At 41.1% G+C, this 26104-nt stretch overlaps 1 protein-coding gene and 2 pseudogenes across 12 annotated transcripts in view; 1 reads left to right on the plus strand and 2 right to left on the minus strand.

Moving 5' to 3' along the window:
- Positions 1-1038: 1038 nt before the first annotated feature.
- LOC107515050 (zinc finger protein 14-like) overlaps positions 1039-26104 on the plus strand; it is a 34805-nt gene continuing 9739 nt past the window's right edge. Inside the window, exons 1-7 of one of the 12 annotated variants that reach the window (XM_036233667.1) lie at positions 1039-1486; positions 3998-4244; positions 6602-6741; positions 7580-7728; positions 8491-9829; positions 14025-14176; positions 25802-25887. The gene's annotated coding sequence lies outside the window, so the exon portion shown is untranslated. Of the gene's footprint in view, positions 1487-3949; positions 4245-4389; positions 5956-6601; positions 6742-7579; positions 7729-8490; positions 9830-12380; positions 14177-23508; positions 25888-26104 lie in introns of those variants that run through there. The other 11 variants (XM_036233661.1, XM_036233662.1, XM_036233664.1 and 8 more) reach the window with 11 other exon arrangements.
- LOC118612638 lies at positions 23455-23573 on the minus strand (annotated as a pseudogene).
- On the minus strand, positions 24423-24522 carry LOC118612812 (annotated as a pseudogene).

The raw sequence follows: 26104 nt of genomic DNA on the forward strand, positions 1-26104 counted from the left end.
AACAGAAGCTTGATGCACTATACAGGTTAGTTATGTATTTAGGAGATGAAATCCAAGGTTTAAAAGTGAGATTTCATTTAGAATGCCACGCAGCATATCAGTGGATTTGTGTTACCTCGAAAATTTATAATGAGAGTCAACATGGATGGGATCGCGTGTGCTCTCATCTCCAAGGTGTCTGGCATGATGCTAACACATCCTTAGATTTAATACAGCTGCATAAAGAAATTCAGGGGCTGCAGGATGCCAGACCCCTTCAGTTTGATGCAGCTGAGGAGGCTTCAAAATTTTTACAACACCTGAAAAGCTCTCTACCACCCTGGTCTCCTTCGGGTCATTTGCTTATCTCAGCTTTAGCCTTGGGCCTTTGCATAACTATAGGCCTATGTCTGCTTCCACCTTTGATGAAATACTTCTTCAGTTCTCTGCTGAAGATTCATGCAGAGATGCATGGTCTCAGGCTCCAGGCTCAGGTTTGAGCTATAAACTAATAATACATCTCCCATTTGCAGAGGCTGGTAGTCAAAGACGGGTAAGAATCCTTCAGGGCTGGGACCAACCTAAGACAGGGCATGATTGCAAGACTTTCATGTGCCAATGACGGGTAAGGCCCAGGCCTGTGAAGGGTCGCCTAAGACAGGCACAGTCTATCTGCACCATAGCTGGGAAAGCTTTGGCATTTTAAATAATAAAAAAGGGGGCGATGTCGGGAGCCATTTTGAGACATGATGGAAGCCATTATGAGGCACTGAACATGGCTACTGAGTTTGCTTAAACAATGGTTCTAGGAAACAAGAAGTTGAGTTACCTTGGTGAGCCTCGTAAACTCACCTTTAAGGTAACAGAATGCTTTACAACCATGGAGACAAGGATGTGTATGATCATATGTAATTGTCAGGCATTTTTATAGTATGTATGTTGTGCTTTGCTATGGTAATCATAAAGATATATAAAGGTTATGCTAAATAAACTCGAGGCTGCAGCTTCGACTGCACGCCCTCCCCAAAGATCTTTTCTGTCTCCTTCTTTTCTTAGGCTTCACCCCGCTCCTTTAGGTGCTGTTTGATCTCAGCCGGCTGGCTCTGGCAGCCCAGGCCACCACTGCAGTCTCTGTTAGGAAAAGACAGAAGAAATGCTGTAATTCAAGGTTTCAGCTCGACCTCCTAGAGTATGTGAAGAATTGGACCAGCAAGCCAAGTCAACACTCTTGCTCTAACAGAATGTCCAGGGTTGGAGCCAAGGTTCCAGTTCTTCAAGGAAGACATTCTTACCAGAGGGGAGGCTGGCCTTGTGGTTTAAGGTCTCCAATATACTAATTTTCAATGAGGATAGGCTTTTTGGCTGTAGAACTGTTTTGGAATTTGGCCCATGTACCCAGCATAACCAACTGACACTCAGAGAAATAACAATCGAAGAAGGTTTATTTTCGCCAGCGGGCTCAGAAGAGTCACTCTCCAGAGTTTGATCCCCGAAGAAAGGCAGGCAGGTAGATTTATACATTGATTATTTCCGCATACTTGGTCTTTTCTTTCGCGTGCACGGGAAAGGTAAAGTTCCAGGCAGAGGAGGTTGGAAAAATTCCTCCAGGACAGGACAGCTATCTTAGATTTCTTTATGTTTCCCATACCATCCCCCCTTTTGATGCCCGTCTAAATTCTTTATAGGGCATCATCTTTTTGACTATCTTCCTGCTCTCCCTCTTGGTGTCCCTGGACCAAAGACCAATAATTCTACTGCATAAGGATCTTTGCTGTCGTCTTTCTCTCTACTGTACCTTCTATGAGGGAGGTAATTGTCTGAACAAAAGGCAACAGACAAGGCAAAAGTAGGCAGGTACTGAGGAGAAGGAGTACTACTCTAATTGAAGTCTTAAAGCCTCTGAAAGTAGAGAACCAACCTCCAAAGAGGTTATTTGGGTCCTATCCATGCTATGTTTGTACGGACACATGTGCCAGTCTTATCATCTGTTTGACAAGGCCCGGCCCTGGTCATCTATTTGCACACAACAGTTGGTGAGCTTGAATTCCCCAAATATACTACCTCTAGCAGATAATCTAGTGCCTATCTGTTCTGGTAGATGACACTTCTCATCTGAGTTTTTTGATGTGCCAGGAGGAAGGTCAGGGCTCTCCTAGTTTTATTAGTAACTGCCTGCAGTCAGATAATTTGATTTAACATGTAAATGGGGGTATGGTATCGCCAAGATCTATCTTTTGCCCAAGTGGCAGGCCTACAGTGTTGGATTATGTGTTCTGGGGGCTACTTATTTTCCTTCTAGTCCCCTATTTGGAGTTCCCTCTTTACCCGCTATAATAGAGATGGGATCGCGCTATGTTGCCCAGGCTGGGAGTGTAGTGACTATTCACATGTGCAATCCTACTACTGATCAGCACAGGAGTTTTGACCTGCTCTGTTTCCGACCTGGGCCTGTTCACCTCTCCTTAGGCAATCTGGTGGTCCCCTGTTCCCAGGAGGTCACTATATTATGCCGAACATAGTGCGGACACCCAATCAGCATAGCACACTACAGCCCAGAACTCCTGGGCTCAAGCGATCCTCTTGCCTCAGCCTCCTGAGTAGCTGAGACTACAGGCATGTGCCACCGGGCCTGGCAAGGTCTTTTGGGACCAAGTGACCAAGCTATTCTCTTGTTCTCAGAGGTAGGAGGAAGGCTCTATCATGCCAATTATACAGCTTCCTTCCCAATTTTGAGGGAGGCGATTGTAGGCCTTGCTTCTACAAATCTGTTAAAGCCTATATGGGGCCACCTTGTTTCAGGCCTTGCCTAGGTGGGAATTAATTCAGTAGCTTCCTAATCTTTTCATGGTTTTAACTATTTACAGTTATTTCCTCTGGGAACTAGGGACAAGTTTCCTATATGAGATCTAAAATTGCTGAATCTGGTGAGTGTGCACACTATATTCCCTAGCCCTAAGTCTAGCTTTAAGTATCTGTACAAAAGCATTGCAGTCCTTTGACCCTCATCGTCCTATGTTTTACTCCTGGTTATGACGGTCTATTCCTTAAATTTATTTAACACGTGTGCTTTCTTGAATTTTACCAGGCTGTGATCTGTATTTTCTCTCTCCTACTCTTTTGTGTAGGCTTTTCCCAAGGGAGTCTCCTCACCATACCTCATTTACACATTTTCCCATACTCAGGTTCCTGTTCAGGAAACACTTGCAGCATCCAGGAAGTGGTAAATCCTGCCACGTCTAGCGCGGCTCTGGAAAATATATCTGAAAAGCACTGCCATTCACAGTAACTATAGAAAACTGAGGCAGTGAACATTCTCTGACCTCTTTTGGTAACATGGGTACATAGGTCACAGTGTTTGCACCAATTTCCTTCCTAAAGTCCAATTATAAGGAGTCCTGCGATGAAATTCCTCAAGTTTCTGCAGTGAGTAAACTGATCAGCTTCTGGGGGTGGCCAGAGCAGGGCCGACGATCTCAGGCGGATTTTCTGCTGCCTCCAGAATGCGATCCAGAGTGGCTGATCAAGATGTTCTGCAGTCTAAGTTTCCCGGTTCTCTGGAGACGCTGCTTTTTTTACCCAGGTGTGGTGGAATCATGGAGTAATATCTGTAACTTTAATGGCAGTGAGAGTTGCTAATATTGTAAGGGCTGAAAAATGACTGCTAGAAACTTATTACTTGCAGGAAAATTACTGCTTGGCTGAGTCCATGGGAACCTGACTATGTCCATGGGAACATAGGCTGTCACCCATAGGAACATAACATTCTAACAATAAGCTTTCTGCTTCTGTACCCTCTCTTTATGCACCTGACCTGTGAGTTGACAGGTAGTGAATAGAAGAAAGATAGTCCTTTGTGTTCAGACGGAATGAAGAATGGGATTTGGGGCTTAAAAACCCTGTACCTCTACTTTTCAGGGCTGCTTAATTTGGGGTCTGCATACCCCTGGCAGACCCAGCTAGCTGAATAAAGAGTGTTTCCTATAACTCACTGAGTTCCGGTGGTCTGGGTGTCTTTCAGGGGCTGGTGGCTACAATATTTGGAGGCCTCAGCAAGATCTCAGGGAGTGGCCCGGGGATCTAAGACTGGACCGGTTGCTGTCTCTGTTACAGCTTCAAAGGGGTGGCCAACCTGAGACGTTCCAGGCCCCTTGTATGCCGTGACAGGGTTAATGCAATCGTTAAGGACGCAACTTTCAGGACTCACTCTTTGTTCCTGGTCCCGACAGGAATCTGGAATCTCCGAGGCCTCGGCGTCTGGACAAAAGGTACCTTCCTGGTTCTGTTGACTGGTCATTGGGGGTCCGTGGAGAGACTGGACACAGTCATATCTCCCGGACCATGGCCAGGCCACGGGACGCCACCTCCTGTGCCCTGTTGTCGGGTTCTGTTTATTGTCTCTGGCCCTGCCTAGGTTGTAGGTGGCGGACTTCTCCGGGTCCACCTGCACCTCAGTAATTGTTCTCGTCTGAGTGTGTGTTTTGTGTTTTCTGTTTTGTGTTTTCTGCACAAGTAATGGGGGGAAGCCTGAGTTCACAAAAAACACCCTTGGGGTGTCTCCTGCGACATTTCAAAGACGGGTTTGTAGAGGGAGCTAACTATGACATAAAGTTTTCTCCAGGCAGACTAAGGACATTGTGTGAAGTTGAGTGGCTGTCATTTGATGTAAACTGGCCTCTGGGGGGCTCTTTTGACAAGGGTTTGGTGAGGAATGTTTAGAAGATTGTTACGGGAGACCCAGGACATCCTAATCGGTTTCCCTACATCGACCGATGGTTAAACCTTGTTCAGAACCCCTCGCCCCTGGCTCCACCGGTGTTCCCTTTCTCTAGGGGCATGGGTTTTAGTTGTGGGCACCCCGAAACATGCAGAAACTAAATCTCCAAGACGGCCCATTCCCTCAGTCTTCCAACATACACTGGAGCACAGGGACCTTCCCCCACCTTATAGTCCAGGACAACAGAGGTCCAATAGCACCGCCTTACCTTCTCGGATGGCCAGCAGGTAACCCCTATGGGCCTTCTGCTCCTGCTCTAGGCAGGGCATCAGCTAATACCACCACCCTGGCCATCCTCCCCTTGGGAGAAGCACCACCCCAGGGGCAGCATACTGACAGGCCCTTTATGATTTACGTGCCTTTCTCGACTAGTGACCTGTACAACTGGAAGGCACAAAATCTGCCTTTCTCTGAGAAACACCAGGCATTAATAGGACTCTTAAAAAGTGTCTTTCAGACTCACTGCCCCACCTGGGAAGATTGCCAACAGCTTTGAATTACCCCCTTGACCCCTCTCAAAAACGGGGACCTGACACATTCGGACTGAAACACAAAAGATAGCTGTGGGAGGGAGGAGAGTTGAGGAAGCGGGGGAACAGACTGAGGAAGAATTTCCCTCCACCCGCCCAGACTGGGGACACAATTCTCAGGCAGGGAGAAGAATGGCATTAGATCGGTACCACCAGATTCTAATTGGGGGAATTAGGATGGCTGCTTGCCAGCAACTAACCTTTCTAAGGTAACTGAAGTTATACCGGGAGGGACCTCAGGAATCCCCTGGAGTGTTTCTTGAACGAGGTGTAGCGAGTATATACCCCCATGGATCCTGAGGCCCCCGAGAACCACCAGGCGATTAATATAGCCTTTGCTACTCAGGCAGCCCCTGATATCTGGCATAAATTGCAAACATTAGAAGGTTTTGCAGGGATGAACCTGTCTCAACTTGTTGAGACAGCCCAGAACATGTTCAACAACAAGGAAGCACTGGATGACCCCAAACGTATGGCTGAAATCCAAAGCTACTGTCATCAACCCAGCCAATCTGTTGCCAGACTCAGACCCCGAGACCCCCCGTTCATGACTGCACAGATTTTCACTGACGCTGTGTGTTCCTCACGGCCAGACCTCAAAGACTGCCCCCTGCCTGAGGCCAATGAAGTTCTGTTCACGGACGGGAGTAACTTCATGGAGGAAGGAAGGAGGTATGCTGGGGCAGGGGTCGTAACTCTAACTGGCGCTATCTGGTCACAAGCTCTTCCTCATAGGACTTCTGCTCAAAAGGCAGGACTCATCGCCTTCACTGAGGCACTAAGATGGGGAAAGGATTAGGCAGTCACAATATACACTGACAGCCAACACGCCTTTGCCACTGCACATGTACACGGAGCCATCTACAGGGAAAAAGAGCTTTTGACTTCAGCTGGGAAGGACATTAAGAACAAGGAAGAGATCTTAGCCTTACTTGAAGCCATATAGATGCCTAAGGCTTTTGCTATTGTTCTTTGTAAAGGGCATCAAAAAGGGAATAGTCTGCGGCTGAGGGAAACCTGCTAGCCAATACAGAGACAAGAACAGCGGCCACAAGGCCAGTGGGGCCCCCACCACATATACTGACTGTCGTCCCTTACCCAGAACTGCCTCCTTCTCAAACCTATATGGAGAAAGGGGACATATATTTTCAAGATAAGGGAGCCACTAAGAACAAACAGGAGTGGTGGACAACCCCAGATGGAAAAATCGGGCTCTCACGGGCCCTTGGAAGGACTCTCCTCTATCAACTACACCAGACCACGCACCTAGGGCAGACTAAGATGCTCCAAGCTTTAGACCCTCACTTTTACTTGTTAGAAGGAAGAACTGCAGAGGAGATTGCCTCACGATGCCCAGCTTGTGCCCAAGTTAATCCGAAGAAAAGGAAGATAAAAGAACCTAGGCATAAGGAAGGAGGAACTTATCTGGGGGATCACTGAAAATTCAATTTCACTGAGGTAAGCATAACTGTGGGGGGGCTACAAATATTTACTTGTATTTACAGACACCTTTTCAGGATGGGTAGAGGCCTTCCCTACCAGGAAAGAGACTGCCTTAGTAGTTACTAAGAAACTACTACAAAAAAATCCTCCCTTGATTTGGTCTCCCTGGAACTTTAGGGTCAGATGACAGGCCAGCCTTTGTAGCAAAGGTATCACAGCAATTGGCTAGCTACCTAAATTTGCAATAGAAATTCCACTGCGTCTACTGGCTCCAAAGTTCGGGCCAAGTAGGGTGAATGAATTGGACCCTGAAAGAGACATTAGTCAAGTTAAGATTAGAAACTGGTGAGACCTGGGTAGAACTTCTCCCCTTTGCTCTTCTCCAAGCCAGGTGTACTCCGTGTATTAATGGATTCACCCCATTTAAAACTTTCTTTAGAAAACCTCCGCCTTTAGTACCTAGAATAGAAGATGAGAAAGAGGCAGAAATGTGTAACCTTGTCTTACTCAAGTCTTTACAGGCCCTTCAAAGTGTACAGAAGGAGATTTGATACCGGGTTCGTGCTGCCCACTCAGCCCTGGGGAGACGGACTTCCCCACCAGTTTCAGCCTGGGGACTCTGTGTGGATCCGGAAGTTCACTTCCAACATACTAGAACCCAAATGAAAAGGACCCGTCACGGTCTACCTGACAACACCCACTTGCAGTTAAAGTAGACGGCATCCCATCATGTATTCATCACTCCCACATGAAGGCAGCATGAGAGTGGACAGCTCAGGAAGATGGACCCTTAAGACTAAGACTCAAGCGTACATAAGTATAACCCTCTGTTTCTCCTTTTTTTCCTCTTTAGCCCAGGCCTGCGACCAGCCACAACCAGAACCAGAAGGAACATTAATAACTTTGCTAACGACAATACACAAGGTCTTAAATAAGACCACCCCAGACATAGGACAAGGTTGCTGGTTGTGTCTAAACCCAAAATCCCCTTACTATGTCGTGGTAGGTACTCTGCTAAACTTAATTGACCATAGGCTGACTAGAATTTTAAATCAATTCACTAGCGGAAGTAGTTCTTCAGAATAGAAGAGGTTTAATTTTATTATTCTTAGAACAAGATGGATTATGTATGGCTCTAGGTAAAACCTGTTGCTTCTATACCAATAACTCTGGAGTAATTAGAGAAAGCTTACAACTGGTACAGAGAAATTTAGATGTCAGAGAAAGACAGAGACAGGAATCAAATAACTGGTTTCCTAGGACGTTCAATTGGTCACCATGGCTAACAACCCTTTTTGTCTGCTGTAGCTGGACCCTTAATCCTCCTCCTCCTCTTGTTAACTTTTGGCCTATGTGTCCTTAATTTCTTGTTTACATATATAAGGAAGAGAATTAATTCTATTAGACTTTTAGTATTACACAATATAGACTATGAAAAAATTCCACATGAAAAATCAGAGATTTGATATTCTGCTAAGGCCAGTGAAGAATGTAATGGCTGAAAAATGACTGCTAGAAATTTACTACTTGCGGGAACATTACTGCTTGGCTGAGTCCATGGGAACCTGACTATGTCCATGGGAACATAGGCTGTCACCCATAGGAACATAACATTCTAACAATAAGTTTTCTACTTCTGCAGCCCCGCTCACGCACCTGTCCTGTGAGTTGACAGGTAGTGAATAGAAGAAAGACAGTCCTTTGTGTTTAGACAGAATGAAGAATGGGATTTGGGGCTTAAAACCCTGTACCTCTACATTTCAGGGCCGCTTAATTTGGGTTCTGGCACCCCTGGCAGACCCAGCTGGCTGAATAAAGAGTGTGTTTCCTGTAACTCACTGAGTTCTGGTGGTCCGTGTGTCTTTCGGGAGCTGGCGGCTACAACAGCTGTTCTGAATTTTCTGCAACAGTACTTCCTCCACCTGGAAACTGAATCAGGAATTTCCTGTGCAAACCTGTGACCTCACCATCCAAAGAAACAGTGAGAAGACTAAATAAAGAGTCTGCCCCAGGCCCCAACGCAATTCTGTTCAAATGCAAACATTCTAGGCAGGGAATAATTCCTGCCCAATGACAGAAACTGATTTAGCTGAGCTAAGCCTCCCCAGGACAGGTACTAGGCAAGTAGGGGCCAGCCGAATTGCCATAGCGCCTGGACGTCCCTTCTCTCTTAGAGGCACTCCGGATCTCTAGCTTTTAACGTTCTTTGGAGGCTGTGCCACACTGTTTGTGTCGCGCTGTGATCTGCACTGGTCGTGAGAGTGGATAGGACTCAGTGAGACCCAGGAAACTTAGAAACGGTGAGTGTGCAGGGAAATTGCGGAGACGGCCACGAGGGGCTGGTTGGAACCGGCTGGAACTGCCTGTGATGCGACTGGCCTCCCCCTGGTCAACTCGAGTTTGTGGACTGGAGTCCTTCTGGGCGCGGATGGGACCCCATTCTCCTGCTCGCAGTGTGAGTGGTGGGCCGCAGCCCGGACCAGCGTCGTGTTGCGTCATGCACGCCGGCGACTTCGGCCTGGAACCTGTTTGGGGGGGCTCTGCGGCCCCACCCCCGCGTCGCCCCAGTTTGTGCAGTGACCACCAGGAGGGTCGTCAGGTAGATTCGTGACTCGGCCTCCGTGGTGCGTACATGGAAGGGACTATGGAGTGTGTGGTCCCCAGTCCCTCCTTCCTCTCCCAAGTGTTTGGGGAGCAGCGTCTCAAATCTACTACCCCGACCTTCCAGCCTAGAGTTTCCTGGGACTGACCATAAGTCCTGACATTTCCAGATTACTGCTTTCATTCCCACTGCTTTCATTCCCAAAGTCACATTCCCTGCTCCAACTCACGCAATTGTTTTTCACTCTATTTCCTCTGGATGCGTATCAAACAGCCCCAGAGCCATGCACTATTTTTCTTTTCTTTCTTTCTTTTTTTTTTTTTTTAATTTACATTGGTAGATATATGTTTAGTTGCAGGAAATCTCCATTCCTCTCCCCCAGGCCCTCCCCTGGGCGCAAACATCCTGTGGAAAGGCCTTCGGTGGAGGCTCCTTAGGAAACTTTCCTGGGCAGTCTGTCCTGTCAACCCTGCCCCTCCTTGGGTTTGTCACCTTTAAAAGGTACGTTGGCTTTATTTGAATTGTTCAAACGCTGGCACTGTGTGTTTAAAAATATTTGTAGTGGTCCAAAGCTGCTCCAATGTGGGTAGAGGCCTGAGGGCAAGATCTAAACTAAAGGCCCCTTTGACCTGCAAAGAGAGACAAGCTCTCAGAAGCCCAATTCTTCCTGGGGAGCCTCCCCCTGCGGGTGTCCTGCAGGCTCGCACCCACCAGAGGGCGCCCTTGATAAGGAGAAAGTACAGAGCCCTGCTGGAGGTTTGGTGGGGCGGTGATGATTCCCTTCCTGAGGAGGGGATTGTGGTTTCTCAGGCCTAGACATTTTTAGACATTATTTTTTTCCAATTATAGTTGACATTCAATATATTATTTTATATTAGTTACAGGTGTACAGCATAGTGGTTAGACATTTATACAACTTACAAAGTGATTCCCCCATTAGTCTAGTACCCAGTTGGCACTATACATAGTTGTTACTATATTATACACTATTCCCTATGCTGTATTTTACATCCCCATGACTATTTTGTAACTGCCATTTTGGACTTCTAAATCCCCTCACCTTTTTCACCCAGATCCCTCAACCCCCCTCCCATCTGGTAACCATTAGATTGTTCTCTATATCTATGCATCTGTTTCTGGTTTTTTTTTTTTTTTAATTTTAATTGTATTCTTTAGATTCCACATATAAGTGAGATCGTATGATATTAGCTTTTCTCTGACTTGTTTCAGTTAGCATAATACCATCTATGGATCCGTCTATGTCGTTGCAAATGGCGAGATTTCGTTTTTTATTAATTCCAGTGTATACACATACCACATCTTGATCCTAAGTATCTACTGATGGACACTTAGGTTGCTTCCGTTATCTCGGCTGTCATAATAGTGCTGCAGTGAACATAAGGATCCATATATCTTTTTTCTGTCTTTTTTCTTTTTTTTTACTTTTGTTAGCATTTATTTGATGCTGAATTTTTTGTTTCTTTGTTTTTTGTTTTTGTTTCTGTTTTTGTTTCCTCAGTTTTTTTGGGGGGGATATCTTTTTCTTCTGTGCAACCTCCTCTTCTGGCTTAGGAACAGTTTGCTCTTTGTCAGCAAAGATTATGTCAGTGTGGCAGGGAGAGCTCTGTAAGTTCTGCGCTGCATCTTGGCAGCTTGATTCACCTGGATGTGCTCAATTACCAGAGGATCTACATCTAAATCCTGAAGCTCAGCGTTACTCTCTGATTTTTTAAGCATGTGCAACAAAATTAAGCACATTCAGGGTGACAGATCCTATGTCCAGCCCAATTGTTTAGCCTGGGCACACCTACCTAGTCCAACACTGTAACAGCGGAATGTCACACACTTCTTCTGTAAAGTGACATCTTTCAAATATTTGGTGGCTTTTCAGATATTAAGTGGAATTGCTGGGCCATAAGACAGTTCGATTTTTAATTTTTTGAGGAACCTCCGTAGTGTTTTACATAATGGTGGCACTAGTTTACAGTCCCAACAACAGTGAATGAGGGTTCCTTTTCTCCATATCCTCGCCAACAGTTGTTTTTTGATTTATTGATGATAGCCATTCTCGCAGGTGTGAGTCAATATCTCATTGTGGATTTAATTTGCATTTCTCTGTTGATTAGTGAAGGTGAGCATCTTTTCATATGTCTATTGGCCATCTGCATGTCCTTTTTGGAGAAATGTCTTCAGATCCTCTTCCCATTTATTAATTAAATATTTGGGGTTTTCTTGTTTGTTTGTTTGTTTTGGCATTGAGTTGTATGAGTTCTTTATAAGTTTTGGATGCTAACCCTTTATCAGACGTATCATTGGCCACTATCTTCTTCCATTCGGTAGGTTGTCTTTGTTTCGTTGATGGTTTCCTTCACTGTGCAAAAATGCTTCAGTTTGATATAATCTCATTAGTTTATTTATTCTTTATTTCCCTTGCCCAAGGGGAAAGATGTATTGGAAAAAAATATTGTTAAGACCAATGTCAGAGTTTACTGCCTCTGCTTTCTTCTAGGATTTTATGATTTCAGGCCTGCATTTAAGTCTTCAGTCCATTTTGAATCTGTTCTTGTATATGGAATAAGAAGGTGGTCCGGTTTCATTTTTTTTTGCATGTATCTGTCCAGTTTTTTTTTGCATGTATCTGTCCAGTTTTTTTTGCATGTATCTTATACCATTTATCGAATAGACTGTCTTTACCCTATTGTCTCTTCTTGCCTCCTTTGTCGTAGATTAAATGACTGTATATATGCGGCTTATTCCTGGGGCTCCCTATTCTGTTTCATTGATCTATGTGTCTGTTTTTATGGCAGTACTGTGCTGTTTTGAGTGCTACATCCTTTTAGCATAGTTTCACATCAGGAGGTGTGATACCTCCAACTTTGTTCTTTTTTCTCAAGATTACTGTGGCTGTTCAGGGTCTTTTATGGTTTCATATACATATTTGGATTATTTGTTCTAATTCTGTGAAAAATACCATTGCTATTTTTAAAAATATTTTTATTTTTCAATTATAGTTGGGATACAGTATTAGAGTAGTTTCAAGTGTACACCATCATGTTAGACATTTATGTAACTTATGAAGTGATCACCTCAATAAATCTAGTACCCATCTGAAACTGTACATAGTTATTATAGTATATTGATTGTATTCCTTATGTTTTGCTTAATATTCCCATGACTTTTTTGTAATTACCAATTTATACTTCTTAATCCCTTCCCCTTTTTCACCTCTCAACTCTTCTCCCGTCTAGCAACCCTGAAAATAGTCTCTGTGTCTTTGGGTTTGTTTCTGTTCTTAGACTCAAGTTGGATCTGAAAATACCTTTTGTGCTTTTTTTGTTTTGCTGACTTTAAAGGAATGAATCCGGCAGACATTATGAAAAGGAAAGGTTGCACTGAGTGTATGTTTTGGACTTTGTAGGAGAAAAGATAGCTGGTTAATAACCTTGAAGTGACTGTTGAATGGTGGTTTTGCATGCTTCAAAACACTGGATGAAAGTGTTTTTACCTGCAGCAGCACAGAGAAGATGGCAAACCTCACTGTTCCTGTGTTAAAGCTTAAGTGTTCACATTTCCAAAGCACTAAAGCAATCATTGTAACAGGTGAAACTTGCACTACCATTGGGTTTTTATTAATTTTCTTCATTCCGAATTGTGTATGCTATGATTGCTGCATCAGTTTGATATCAGTGTTGAAAAATTACCAGTTATACTTGCTATTAATAGTCTATCTGTAGATTAGAATTAAAATGGATTTAATCCATTTTTAAAGCTGTGAGAATTTTTCTCAACAGGAACAACTATTTGCAATACGGATTTTTATAATTGATTAAAACAATGATAATTTTTATTACTAGCCATTGAGAGTACACAGTCATGTGGCAATGTAAAAATATATTAATGAGTATTTGGTAAATTCAAAAAGGCTTTTACTATAGCATAATTTTGTGTTGTACAATGAAGTTACCATTACATCTGTAATTTTGGATATCATTTATCGGTTAACAATAAAGTGACAAAAGCTCAAAAACATAAAATAAGGCTATACTATTTTTAAGGCAAATGAATTTCTATTTGATGGCCATAGGAAAAAGCAATTGAATTTCTGTTTCCATTAGCAAGAGAGAAACACCTTAAAGCCTAGGAAATCTTTGAAATTTTTAGTCTATTTCTGAGCTTAATTAAAAACCCCAGAGCATTATAACATGGTACTTAATTCTGAAAATATCCCTAGTTTGAACTATTGGAGAGGGAATAACTATCATAAAGTGCTTTGTCCTTACATTTAGAAAGATATTTGTTAATTTTTATAGTCTGCAGTTTTATATCTGTCAGTGTTTAAAGGAATACATCTTGGAAATAGACAAGTTAAAATAAGGCAATTTTTAAAGGCAAAAGTTGATTAAAATTATGATTCATCATAGGAAAATATGGTAAATATATAAACTTTTATTTTTATTTGCCATAAATAATGCATGGGAAGTTTATTTTGTTACACTCCTGTGCTCTGACTCCATCCACACTCCAGCAACCAGTTTCGATCACTTCCCAATCATCCTGTTAGTTTCTTTATATAAAAACTATCCAGTGCCAAGAACATTTTCTTACTCGTCTTTGTTCTTGAAGTGAGTAGTCCAGATTCAGCTACTTGATGTTTGACCCCTGACAAGGTAACCCTTGCCTCTCCCTTTCCCCCTAGTGCTTCTTATCTGTCAGGCTGATGAGGACCTGGAGGTCCCCTGCACTGAGCTGCTACCTGCCAGAGAGCCCTCCTGTGAGCTCTGCTGTCCTGTGCTGTGTTGTGGACCCACCAAGCCTGGAGTCTGTATACCAAGGACTCTACATAGTTTGGTAATTCGCTGTCTTTAGGGAGCAGGGGTATGGGAGTGGGGCCCTCCTTACAGCTCCTGGGTCGATGTCTTGGATGGAACCTCTCTGTATGTTTAGAGTAAAGGTGTGGCTAGGCTGATTTTTTCCCCACAGTTAGGATGGGTCGAAGGAGGAAGAAAGATGATTAGTGAGTGAGGTGAGCCCATCAGTCACTCCTTAAAGAGCAGGTATTTCAGACAGACAGACAGAGAGGGGACAGGTTAGGCAGCCCACAGCTGGTGGGCTGGGTCCTCTCTCCTGATAGCAGAAAACTCTCCATGTTCCTCATGTGCCTTTGCCGCTGCTGCCCCTGCCTCTACCTCAGTGCAGATCCCAGCCCTGCGGTTGTTGGGGACAACACACAACCTCACTGTGGCACAGCAAAGGGACTAGTTCAAACAGGATTTAATACCTGAGTCCTTAAATCCTACACAGTGACCAGTTCTGTGGGGGAAGCCTCTAACCATCAGGCACTGAGTTGAGGCCCTCTTCGGAAAAAAAAAGATAGATACCAAGGTAGAGAGGACAGCCAGTCTCCCAATGTTTATCCAGTGGCCTAAAATACAAATCAGGGAAGGAAACAAGAAGGAAACAAAGGAAAAATATATTTTACCAAGTCCACAATTTGATCCAGTTGGAAATCCAAAATACACTAAAAAAATTTCAAAACAGAAAAGATAAATGGAGACTCTTTGTTTGGCTTGTGAGCCTCTAAACATAGATTTTGAATGAACATTGCTATTTCTTGAAATGCAGTAATTGACAAACCGTCATACAATAACTCAATGCTACATTACATTACAGTTACACTTGAGCTCTCAGTCATTGAAGTGAGGGCGCACGTGATCTCAGGGGAGTTACTGAAACAATATAGAGGACGAAATGGTATACTTGGCCTGAAGCATCATAAATCTTTGCCTTTTCTCACACTTGTAGCACCGATTGTCCTAAAATGTCCCATAGTGAGCAGGACAGCTCTGAACCAACAGTTGATGAATTTAAATGAAGTCTTCGCCAGCATTTCCCCATTAACTTCAGAAAAAATGCACGTGCATGGTCCCTATCCCTTATTCAATTAGTTAGTATTGCCCAATGTAAATTAAACGGGGCCCTCCAGGATTGAAAAATGTTATAAGAAAGCTTTGAGGAAGAAGTGATCATCTCCAGTGCTTGTCCTTTCCAAATTTGGTCTATTCTTAAACGTGGAAAGAGTGAATGACACCTCACAGTGGATGACGGCAACCTGGAGGCTGTGCTCCCACCCAGTCAGCCCCTAGTCCCAGTCCCTACCATTCTTGGAATTACTGACCTTGTCCACTTGGCAACTGGTACACATTCTGCTATCACAGGTTTGGCCAAGTCTGGTCTTTTCAGTGCCTGTGTCAACAACCTCCCAGCTACACTTGACCTTCATCTCTGAAGGGGTATCACACAAGGGCAGTGTTGTCTTCTAGCTGCTTCATGGCCGACTCGATAGTTGCGGTAACTTGGTGGTGGCATAGTGGTCACTTGTTTCTCCGGGGGGCACCCTTCCGAGGGTATTTGGGCTGTTTTCAGAGTCACAGCATCTTGGGCCTTCAGGAAGTGGGTGACATGAGTATCTTGTTTTTTGTTTCGGTGGACAGGACGCCTTTCAGCACCGCTTTCTTTGCCTTCAAAGCCTTTGCTTTGGTTTTAGCTTTGGGAGGGACAGGGGTTGGTTTCTTTGCTTTTGGCACCATCTTCATGAAGAGCTGCTCTTCTTTTTATGGCTTCCGAAAAATGGATGCTTACGTTATTGATTATAGATGTTTCTTTTTTCTCTAGTGTAATACATTCGATGGCATAAATTTCCCTTAGGCATTGCTTTGCTGCCTCCCACAACATTGATAAGTTGAATTTTTATTTCATGTAGTTCAAATGATTTTCCTTCCTCTTGGACTTCTTCGAGCCCATGTATTATTTAGAGGTGTGTTTTTAATTTTCAGATTTTTCTTTTCACTTATCTTCCTGTTATTGATTTCTGGACTGATGCCTTAGTGGTGTGAGACCATATTTTATATGATTTCTCTTCTTTCAAATTTGTTAAGGTATGTTTTATATCCTATTATGTGTTCTGCATTGGTGAATGTTCCATGTGAATTTGAGAATGTGTATTCTGCTCTTGTTGCATAAACTATTTCATAGATTACAATCAAATCCAGTTGTTCCATGGCATTGTTGAGTTCGTCTCTGTCTTTGGTGATGTTCTGCCTGCTGGGATTTATAATTCATGAGGTGGTGTTGAAGTTTACAATGATAGTAACAGATTCATCTATTTCTTTTGTATTTTGTCAGTTTTACCTCATGTGTTTTGCCCCTCAGTTCTTATGCACGTGCATATAAAAGATGCTATGCCATTTTGAAGAATGGTTTCTTTTATCACTGTGCAATGTCCCTGTTTTGTCTCTGAGTTTTCCTTGGTCTAAAATCTGCATATGAAATTCATATACCTCTGGCATCTTATTATTTTATTTGTGTTGGCATGATATATTTCTCTCCTTATCTTTATCTTTCATCTATCTCTGTCTTTATATTTAAAGCGCCTTGTAGACAACAACATCAAATTGTTTTTTGAAATCTAATATTACTTATCTCTCAGTTGTACTGAGACCATTGATGATTAAATTGGTGATTGCTACACTTGGATTAATATCTATCACATCTTTTAATGTTGTATGTATATTGCATTGTGTGTTCACCATCCAAAGTGAAATTTCCTTCCGTCACCATATATTTGATCCTCTTTATCCTTATCCACCTCCTCCCCCTTTCCCTCTGATAAACTGTTGTCTGTGTATGTGGCTGTGTGTACGAGTTTTTTGTTTGTCTTATTCTTTTGTTGCTTTCAGTTTTATATCCCACATATAAGTGAAATCATGTGGTCCTTAACTTTTTCTGTCTGAGTTATTTTGCTTAGCATGATAAGCTCAAGATCCATCCATTTTGTTGCAAATGGCAGTATTTCTTCTTTTGTGGCTGAGTAGTATTCCATTGTATATACGTATCACATCCTTTTTACCCAATCATCTATTGAAGGGCACTTTAGTTCCTTTCATGTGATGTCCACAGTGAATAATGCTGAGTGGACATTGTGATACCTATGTCTTTATGGATAAATATTTTCAAAATTTTGGAGTAGATACCCAGAAAAGGGTTTCCTGGGTCATATGGTAGTTGTCTCTTAATTTTTTGAGGAAGATAGTTCTCTCTTAATTTTTTGTTTTCCATAGTAGCTGTACCAATTTACATTCCCACCAGCAGTGAATGAGGGTTCCTTTTCCCCCACGATAATAGCCATTCTAACAGATGTGAGTGAGGTGGTATCTCACTGTGGTTTTGATTTGCATTTCCTTAATAACTAGTGAAGTTGAGCGTCTTTTCATGTGTCTATTGGCCATTTGTATGTCTTCTTGGGAGAAGTGTCTGTTCCATTTCTCTGCCCATTTTTTTAACTTAATTATCTGTTTCTTTGTTGAGCTGTATGCATTCTTTACATATTTTGGATATTAGCCCCTTATCAGAGGAATTGTTTGCAAATATCTTGTCCCATTCAGTTGGCTGCCTCTTTGTCTTGTTGATAGTTCCATTTGCTGTGAAGAAGCTTTTTAGTTTGATATAGTCTCATTCATTTATTTTTGCTTTTACTTCCCTTGCCTTTGAGGTCAAGTTCATAAAATTCTCTCTAAATCTAAGGTCCGTGAATATAGTATCTACATTTTCTTCTATGCAATTTATTGTTTCAGGTCTTACCTTTAGGTCTTGATCCGTTTTGATTTAATTTTTATGTATGGTGATAGATAGCAGTCTTGTTTCATTCTTTTGCATGTGGCTTTCCAATTTCCCAGCACTTTTTATTGAAGAGGGTTTCTTTTCTCCATTGTATATTTCTGGCTATATTGAATAAAAGTGGTGAGAATAGGCAGCTTCGTCTTGTTCCTGACCTTAGGGGGAAATCTTTCCATTTTTCACCATATTAGCTGAGGGTTTTCGTATATATATATATGGCCTTTATTATGTTGAGGCACTTTCCTTCAGTACTCATTAAATGCTTTAATCATAAATGGGTGCTGTATCATGTCTAATGCCTTTTCTGCACCTATGGATATGATGATGACTTTTATCCTGGATTTCGTTTATGTGGTATGTCACATTGGTCACTTTCATATGTTGAAACATCCATGCATCAATGGATGAACCCCACCTGATGGCGATGAATGATCTTTTTAATATATTGTTGTATTCGATTTGCTAGTATTTTGTTTAGGATTTTTACATCTGTATTCCTCAGAGATATTGGTTTTCTTTTTTTGTATTATCTTTACCAGATTGTGGTTATCAGGGCAATGTTGGCCTCATAAAATGAGTTGAGATGTATTGCCTCTTCTTCAGTTTTTGGGAAGAGCTTGAGAAGGACAGGTATTAAATCATCTTCAAATGTTTGGTAGAATTCACTAGCGAAGCCATCTGGTCCTAGACTTTTCCTTTTGGGGAGGTTTTTGCTGGTTGTTTCAGTGTCCTTACTGTTGATTGGTCTATCTAGATTTTCCAGTTCTTTGTGATTCAGTCTAGGAAGGTTGTATATTTCTAGGAACTTGTCCACTTATTGTAGGTTATTGAATTTGATTTTGTTTATTTGTATCTTTTCTCTTTTTTCCTTAGGGGTTTGTCAATTTTATTGATCATTTCAAAGAACCAGCTCTTTGTTGCATTAATTTTTTCTATTATCTTTTTGTTCTCATTTTCACTTAATTCTGCTGTAAGTTTTATCATTTCCTACCTTCTGCTGACTTTGGGCTTCATTTGTTCTTTTTTTCCTAGTTCTTCAAGATGTAATGTCAGGTTGTTTATTTGGGATTTTTCTTATTTCTTGAGTAGGCTTATAATGATATAAACTTTTCTCTTATAACTGCTTTGGCTGTATTCCAAAAGTTTTGATATGTTGTATTTTAATTCTCACTTGTTTCTATGTATCTTCTGCTCTCTTTTCCTTCTTTGACCCAATCATTCTTAAGTAGCACATTGTTTAATATCCACATATTTGTGATTTTCCCCACTTTCTTTGTACAGTTGATCTCCAGTTCCAAAGCATTGTGATAAGAGATTGAAATCTTACTAAGTATATTCTCCTAGGCTAGTTTTGTGTTCCAATATATGTTCCATCCTTGAGAATGTTTACTGTGCACTAGAGAAGAATGTATAATTTGCTGTTCTGGAATGAAAGGCTCTGTTAATGTATATTATGTCCAATTGGTCTAACCTGTCATTTAAGGCTGATATTTCCTTATCAATTTTCTGTTTGGGTGATCTATCCATAGTTGTCAGTTGGGTATTTGGATACCTTACTATAATCATGTTTTGTCAGTTTCTCTCTTCAGTTCTGTTAGTTGTTGTCTTATATATTTGGGGGCTCTCTGATTGGGAGCATGAATATTGATAAGTGTCATGTCTTCTTGATGTATGGTTTCCTTTATCCTTATGAAGTATCCTTCTTTGCCTTGATACCTCTTTTATCTTGAAGTCTGCCTCATCAGATGTATGTATGTTTGCACTCGCTTTTCTCTGGATGCCATTTCCCTGAAGTATCGTTCTACCCTTTGAGCCTATATTTGTCTTTTCAGCTGAGATGTGCTTCGAAGGGAGCACATGGTTGGGTTTTGTTTTGTTTTTATCCAATATGCTACTTCGCTTTTTTATTGGTGAATTCCGTCCCTTTACATTAGAGTAATGATTGATATATAAGTTTTCCTATAGCCCTTTTATCTTGTTTCCTGGTAGCTCTATGTCTCCATTGTTTGTTTGCTCTTGCATTTCTGTCTTGTTATTTTAGTTTGGTGGTATTCTATGATTTTCCCCTCTGTTCCCTCTTTTATGTTATATGTCACACTTCTGGGTTTTTTATGTATGGTTACCATTAAGTTTATGTAAAAAAAAAGTTTCATATATACAGTAGTTCTTCTGCATGTGTCTTATCTCCATTCCCCTTTGAAAATTCAGACCTTTATTCCCTCCCCGCTTTTGTTTTTGTTGTCTCAAATTATCCCTATTTGTTTTGTGAATTTATTTCTGAGTTGCAGTAGCTATTGTCTTCTCTTTTTAAATTTTTTTTTGCATTCTTTAACCATCACGTAGTATTTAAGTGTATAATACCCTACTTTGAATAAGGGTTGCCATTTCCTGCTTCTGTCTGTCTTTTAGTCATTTTACTTACTCACAGTTCATTATTTCTTTGTCTTTTTGTTTCTGGTAGAATGCCTCCCTTCAGCATTTCTGGTAATGCAGGTCTTGTGTTGGAAAATTCCTTCAGCATCTGTATGTCTGGAAAGGTCTTTTGTGTCTCCTTCATATCTAAAGGAGAACTTTTCTGGATATATTATTCTTGGCTGGTAGTTTTTCTCTTTCAATAGTTTGAATATTTGATTCCATTCTCTCCTAGCTTTTAGAGCTTCTGCTGAAAAATCTGATAATAATCTAAGGGGATTTCCTTTATAGGTTACCATCTTCTTTTCCCAGGCTGCTTTGAGAATTCTTTTTTTCTCATTAATTTTTGACAGTTTTAATGTGCTATGGAGAAGGTCTTTTTGGATTTAGATAATTAGATGTTCAGTTTGCTTCTTAGATTTGAGGATTCACCTCTTTTCATAGGCTTGGAAAGTTCTCATTGGCTATTTGTTTGAATCAGCTCTCTATTTTCTTCTCTCTCTCTCCTCTTTTAGGTATACCCATTATTCTTATATTGCTTCTTCTGATGGAGTCAGATCTTGCAGAGCTCTTCCTTTTTTTTTTTTAACTCTCATGTCTCTCCTTTTCATCTTGGTCATTTCCAGATTTCTGTCTTCAATGTGACTAATTCTTTTCTCTATCTCGTTAGCTATATTTCTTTAGCTCACTCATTTATTTATTATCTCTTTTTTATTGAGTTCTTCAGCTCCATAATTTCTATTTGGTTCTTTTAAAAGTTTCAAGCTCTTTGGTAAAACATTCATTTTGTTCTTTGATTTTTATTTCCAAGTTCATTAACCTGCCTTATTTGAGTTTTCTTGCATCTCTTTGAGTTTTTTCAAAACTGCAACCTTGAATTTTACACGACTTAAATCACGTATTTCAATATATTTATTATATATATTTTGTTTATTATTATTTTGTTATTAAGTTTATTTTCTGGAGCTTTTAAAGTTTTTTTCTCAGCTGCCTTTTTACCTTGGTTATACATGGTATTTGATTGACTATTTCTCCGCCTATGCATTTATGGAAATGAACTCTGTTTTTAAAAATATTACATTATTATTAATAGTAATGCCTCTTTAGCACATTGGTAAGAAGACTTTTACCTTTGGTTTTCAGTCAGAGGCACGGAAGTCTCCTGTACTACCCAGGTCTCCTGATCTCTGCTGGGTAGCAAATTAAAAAATGTCCTTTATTTCCTGGGGATATGAATGTCTCCTCTATGAACTGGTTGCCTGGGTCCCAGGGCTCCACCCCATGGGAGGATGTGGTGAGCTTAGATGGTGAACTTAGAGTTTCAAGCCTGTGAAGAGCCCCTGAAGTCCTGGTGCTGCCCAGGTGGCTAGATGCAGCATAATGGTACCTCAGGTATCTGTGCCAGCATCAGCCTGGCTGGGTGGGTGTGGGGTGGGTTGGGAGAGGCCACCAGTGTGCCTGTGGCTCTGCTTCTTCCCAGTAATGGTAACTGCCAGGCCTCAGCTGCCTTCCCTGTGTATCTCCACCCTTGCCACTAGGACCAGCCTCAGTGTGCGTCTGCCACTCAGAACCTGTCTCCTCAGTTCTTGGGGCTCCAGACTTCGTGATCTGTAGCCAAACACTCACTACTGCACTTCTTCTGGGGCCTGCTGCTAGCTCTGGGAGAATGCAAGGAGGTGACCTCTGGGAGAGTTGAGAGAGGCAGCTAGATTCTGTGTCTTCATTTTCTGCCTGGCAGTAGTGGCTGCTAGAACACAGCTGTCATACCTCTTGTTTTCTGTCTCTTCCCTCATCATTGGGTTCCCTGGTAATATATGCTGATCACTCAGGCAGAAATGCTCAGGGCTACATAGAGTGCATGCTGCAATCTATTTCCTCCTCCCTTGCTTGCCCAATTTGCTTTCAGATGCTTTGATGAGCAGATCTCAGAAGTTTTTATGTTTTAGGCTGGAAATCTTTTATTGGATTATGGCTGTTCAACTTGTAGTCTCAAGGGGAGAGATCAAGGGGTCCGTCAAGCCACCATGCTTCTGACATCCTTACTTCTCTATGTTGGCCTTGTTCTTTGTTTTTTGTTTTCTACCCTTTTCTGCCTTCTTTGGTTTTAATTGAGCATTTTACCTGATTCTTTTTTTCTACCATCTTAGGATATTAATTACACATACTTTAAAAAACTATTTTGGTGGTTGCTCTTGAGTTTTCATTATACATTTACAACTAAGTCACTTCCTATGTCAAGTCATAATACATCACTTCACTGGTTGTGCAAGTACCACATGCTGTCTCCCAGTTTTCTCCTCTCTGTCCCTGTCACCTTGTTGTCATTTATCCCAATTGTCTATAAGCTTATAATTGCCAAATAAATTGCTGATAATATTATTTTCAGCACAGTGTCATCTGTTATATTAATTTTAAGAAATACAAAAGACCTTTTAACCTTCATGTTTTTGTAACTCCCCACCTTTATCATTTACATTCTTTCTGATGAATTTTTGAATGTTTTTCTAGGTGGATGTACTAATGAACAATTCCTGCAATTTTTGTCTCAGAAAGTTTTTATTTCTTCATTTTTGAAGGATAATTTTGCTTGACACAATTTTAGGAGAGTGGTCTTTTTCTTTCAGACCTTGAAATATTTATCTTTCACTCTTCAATCTTGCATGGTTTCTGAAAAGAAGCCTGATTTAATTCTAATCTTTGTTTTTTAATGACTAAGGTACTTTTTTCTTCTCACTTATTTCAATATATTCTCTTTGTCTTGAATTTTTGTCTAGTTTGCATATGACATACTTGGTCCTGCACTTTAGTTTACAATATTGAGTGTTCTCTGAGCTTCCTGGATCTATAGTGTGCTATCATTAAATTTAGGAAAATCTCAGTATAGTTGCTGCACTGCTTTCTTCTGTTCTTTTCTGTCTTTTCCTTCATATATTCCTGTAATTTTTTTTTTTAAGCCAAGGCAACCCTTTGTGGACCTCACAGATTATAAGGACCTTCTCAGTTTACAAAATCTTATTTTTTTTTAAACTTTTTTATTTTTACACCTACAGCCCCTGGTCTTCCTAGGTGGTCTCCCATCCAAATACCAACCAGGCCCGACCCTACTTAGCTTCTGAGATCAGACGGGATAAGGTTTGTTCAGGGTAGCATGGCCATAGACCTTTAATATGTTTTTTAAACATTTCGTGTGAAGCATGTTATCCAAGGGCTCATGGGTATCATGTTCTATCTTTTTCGTTCTTTTTTGTCTTTGCATGAGACTGCTGGAGTAGATTTTTTTGTTGAGTGCAGGCCATATTATGAATTGAATATATTTCAGAATGCCCAGTTTGTTTTTTTTCTTAGTTATGGAGGCACCAAGTTATCCTATGATCTTAATTCTCTGATGGATCTAAGAAAGTAAGTTTATTTCTTTGCTTTTTAATAGGGAGGTAGGGAATGACAGCTTCTACGTTACTTAAATGCCAGACCAGAAACCAAAAGTCTCTGATCCCATTTTTTTTATCATTGACTGCTGACAGCTTTAGGGCCTCATCCCCCCTCCTTTGCTTTGTGCCCCACATCTATACAAGGTCATAAGAAAGTCTGAGTATTCCCTCCTTTGTGGTAGCAAATCTATGCAAGCTCCCACCTTTATGTGTGAATGCTCACCTTAGTCCACCCCCTAACCACAATACAAAACAAGTCTGTATACCTTTCCTTGTTCTCTATTTCATACCTGTTTGAGAGTCTTATAGAACTCTCCCTAGAGACTCAATTATGGAAGCAATAAACCCTTTCATACCCTATTAGCTATGTATGGTGTCATCTGCTGAGGTATTCTTATGTTCTGGGGTTGAGTGATCATGCTCTATGGGGGAACTTGGCAATGACAGAAGAAAGTCGGGCAGCCTGTAGAGTTGCTGGTCAGGAAACACTTCTTCCTGATTAGAGAGCAGACATTTAAGTGTTCTTTTGGGAGAAAGCTCTGCTGACACCTTTACCTATTTTTATTTTTCTATTCTATTCTTAAAATATGGGATGAATTTGCATGCCATCCTTGAGCAGGGGCCATGCTAATCTTCTCTGTATTGTTCCTACTTTAGTATATGTGCTCCTGAAACGAGCACATGTTTTAATATGCTATAATCAAGGCATATTCACCATCAAGCCATTGTGGATATGAATGAACTCTCTTGCGATCTGCAACTATCAACCTGTTCCTCAGTGTCAGCAGGGCTCAGGATCAATTGTTATGCCAGAAGTGCTCTTTCTTGCAAATCCATATTATTATCTTGCATGTGTGCTTATGTGTGCCAAAAATAGGGTGAAAGCAGCCCTGAAGCACCTGAGTATAGGGATTTTGTTATCTAAGTTGTCATGCTTTCTTCCTAATATCTGAGCTTTAAGTTCCAAATAACTGTCTAGACCATAAAATCCTACGGAGAGAGAAAGGAAGAACTGAGTCTGTGATAAATATTACACAAGATAAAAGCAGTGCTTCCCAACAAGAAGATTTTCATTTAGCTAGTTGCATCTGATTACAGACACAGCTCGGAGATATTGCAGGTGTGAATTCAGACCACAACAGAGTGACTGTTAATAAAGTAGGTCACATGAATGTTTTGGATGTGCAGTGTATATAAACATCATGTTTATATTTTACTGTAGTCTATTAAGTGTGAAATAGCAGTATGTCTAAGCAACCAATGTACATACCTAATTAAAATACGTTATTGCTAAAAAATGCTAACCATCACCTGAGCCTCTTAGTAAGTCATAAGCTTTTTTACTGGTGCAAGTTCTTGTCTTGATGTTGATGAAAACACAATAAAGTTAAGGAAAATAGTACAAAGTGTGCCTATACTTCTAATGGTCTAGACAACTGTAAGATGATATGGCCAGCTGGGGTTTATTAAAAGTTGGATTTTCACAGGCCTCCTGAACTCACATGTTTGGTAATGGGGATAGAAGAAAATACCTCCAGTTCTTCACTAAATTTTTATTAAAACTGCATGCAGAAGTGACCCACTGATTCACAGAGTGCCATAAATGCTGGGGAATAAGGAAGGAGAAGAAAAAATTTTTCTCATAAGAAATCGATGATGTTAAAATGTTAATATTTATTTCATTCGTATACCATCTCTGTCATTTCCCAACATGCTGTGGACCCTGCCATTAGGGAAAAATATGATATAATGTGATCATATAAAAATGGATTAATACTTCACAATGCTGTTAAAATAATGAGGAAGTAAGTGTGGACCAAGGGCAAGTTTTTGATGATTAAGTTATAAAATAAATGTTTGGTGATGACAGAGTCATAAGTAACTTGTCTATACATGGAGTATAGGTGTCAAGTGCTATCAGTCTTACAAATTTACTGTACACATATTTGGGACGTTATAGGACTCAGTGGCCTTTGAGGATGTGGCTGTGAACTTCACCCTGGAGGAATGGGCTTTACTGGACCCCACGCAGAAGAAACTCTAGAGGTATGATGTGGGAAACCTTCAAGAACCTGGTCTCAGTAGGTATGCGTGACAGCTTCATCTTCACCTTGTTAATTAGAGGTCAGGTGTTTCTTGCTTATCAGCATTGTTCTAAGACATGGAATGTGGAAATGCAGGGCATTGATAAATTAACTGGGGATGGTCACAGCTCACCACAGAACTAAAATCTAATAATTTTCCTAGGATTTCTAATACTTTG

This window comes from Rousettus aegyptiacus, unplaced genomic scaffold (assembly GCF_014176215.1).
Source record: "Rousettus aegyptiacus isolate mRouAeg1 unplaced genomic scaffold, mRouAeg1.p scaffold_m13_p_16, whole genome shotgun sequence".
Classification (NCBI taxonomy): Eukaryota; Metazoa; Chordata; class Mammalia; order Chiroptera; family Pteropodidae; genus Rousettus; species Rousettus aegyptiacus.